The sequence below is a fragment of the Rhyacophila brunnea genome, unplaced genomic scaffold (assembly GCF_057557595.1).
Source record: "Rhyacophila brunnea isolate RB1 unplaced genomic scaffold, BYU_Rbru_1.0 scaffold_156, whole genome shotgun sequence".
Taxonomy (NCBI): domain Eukaryota; kingdom Metazoa; phylum Arthropoda; class Insecta; order Trichoptera; family Rhyacophilidae; genus Rhyacophila; species Rhyacophila brunnea.
The window spans coordinates 38949-41730 of NW_028232812.1; positions in this window are offsets into that span (position 1 = coordinate 38949).

The following is a 2782-nucleotide window of genomic DNA, read 5'->3' on the forward strand; positions in this document are numbered from 1 at the left end:
TTTGATTGATGAATTAATATGAGCAAATAAACGCCAATTATTTCGCTTTCTAAAAAAATTCATATTAGGGCTTGGTTTAATATCTGATATTCCGAATTTTAAAATACCTTCGTTTAAAAAAATTGAAACCATAAAGATTAATGACTAATATCTTAAAAGATATCCGTAGAGCGAGATCTAAGTATTCGAAAATTCTAAGCAACTACTTCCGTAAATATATACTTTAAGAAAGAGTTCTCCGTGTGTTTAAAATTTAATTAAAAGTGTATTTATCAAAATATAAATAAAACCAGAAAATGTATGGTTTGCTGCGTAACAGAATATATATCGGAGAAATAAACATAATTTAATTATCACATGACCGACTAGTATTTTTTTGAATAATAAAAAGAACTTGATATCATCTATATAGGCTGAAATTATATGTATTGGAAACCAGATCAAAGTTGAAGATGAGAATAGATGAAAATATGACTAATCTGGAAATGAAAAATCCAAATTTAAGAATTCAGAGCATATAGTATCATACATCACAGCCATGGTCGTTGTCATTACAGAAATCAAGAGTTTTATATTAAGGACCTTTGAACGACCACCATAAGTATAAATAAAAACTAAAGTATTGAGATTAATATTTAAACTGAAAGGTGTTAAAATATAAGATGGATTATGTGGTGGGCCATGAAAATTTGTGATTGAGGTGATATGAAGCCAAACTATTACATAGAGCAATCGAGAGTTTTATCACAAATTTTAATACATATAGATCGAATTAACACATCATTCAATTTTATTTAAAATTATTATTATATAAAATGCCATTGTATTCAAAATTTAACAAATTATACAATTTGTTGGATAGTACAGATTACATAATAAAGCTGGAAATATGTATTATCTCATCAAAAAAATCCAAATGGATTCTTTATAATTAATATCTTGTTATAGAATCCACCATATCTACATTTAAGATTTTGATTAGAATGGTATATCACACTATAAATTTTAAGAAAATATAATTCTTTAAAAGTGACATCGGAAATCCAAAAAAAATAATAATTTAAAATACATTTATTTGCTATTTCATTGTTTTTATGTCCATTAAAAATTATCGAATATAAAAATATATTTTTTTAGTTTGTGAATAGTTATTAAATCCCTAATAAAAATCATGGACATGGGCATAATTAATAAACCGAATCATTACATTTATAAATTATAGAATATTCATCTTTGTCCTATAAATTAAAAAAATTCAATTTTAAAAACCAATTAAAAGTTACTGCTTTAGTTATAATTTAATAGCATTTATTATCCAGTGAACTTAGCTAAGTTTATGCAGTTTCCGACTCTAAACCTTACATTTAAATATCTTAAATTTTGTAATAATCACAATAATGCCCTTATATAGTTACAAAGTATCTAAATAATGCCTTTTAACTGCTATTTTTTCAGAAACCACTGTTTTATGTCCCATTGTATGAGAAACTTTATATTTTACACACAAAATTATTGTATCGCTAAACTTCCTAACACATTTCCAAATGTAAAGGCAAGTAACAAGGCCAGTTCTAGTATAATATGTAATGGTTTCCAAAAGTAATGACCCGATTATTCTGCTGAATTATAACAGTAAAACCCTAAATTATTATATATATAATAATAAAGTTGATATAATTTATATGTATTTAGTGGACGCTGAAATGGTGAGGTCATGAATTTGCGCTCCTACAGCTCGAATCCGAGTCATTAAAATGACAAATATACGCAAGGGTATGGTTTGTGTGCCAAACAATATGATCTGTAACAAAATAAAAACATAAAGAGAAAATTTAGGTTTCTGTGTAAGCCGTCAAACTGTCTTTAGAGGTTTTTAGTTAACATACTATATGATGAGTGGGTAGGCAATAGAAGTGTATATTTATAGATTTTAGCTATCAAAAAAAGCTGAGCATAAATCTAGTTTCTTGCTGTTATTTAATTTTGGATTTTGAAAAAGTTATATGTGCAGTTCGTATGGGACACAAGGAGTATAATAGTAACACACTGAGACGTGTAGCCGTTAAGAAAGGTTTTCTATGTTGAACAGGTGTGCTTTTTAATATGAATATACATATATGAATTTCTTCTAATCGCTTAAACCATTATCCAATAATTATTTCTTAGAGCTATAAAATCTAATCTGGTGGCTTAGTGTGCGAAATAATACCTATTAAAAACATAAGAAATGTGTTATATATACCTGCCAACATATTAAATATATTTTACAGATTTAGAGCGTAAACAGCCAAAAAATGGCATTATTTTAATACTAAAATATCATTTAAGTTATTTACATAAATCATATTACCACAACGAGGAAACATCACCATCATACTAAATCTGGCTTTGATTACTTTCTTTTGCTTACGCAAAAATACTCAGAAAATTTGAGCACCAAAATAAAGTGTGTGTGACGAAAAATATGCTTTCTAATTATACAGGTTCGGTTAAAGTGTGTTTGTTGTATCCCTTGCAGCGGTGCGGCATTGATTACAAGTTAGAAATTTATCAATGTTCTTGTGATAGCAGGGATTCGAAGATTCAATCATTTAAAATATAAGATTTTAGGTTAATAACAATTAAATATCACCACCTTTATTCTAATATTTCACTATGATTTTGGTAAATATTGCATAGAGAAATTTTTTTACATTTTTGTGAAAACTTAAAGTGGCAATGATTTAGTACTATGATATTCGACCTAGAATATATATTTTCAATGATTTAAGTTTTGAAACTC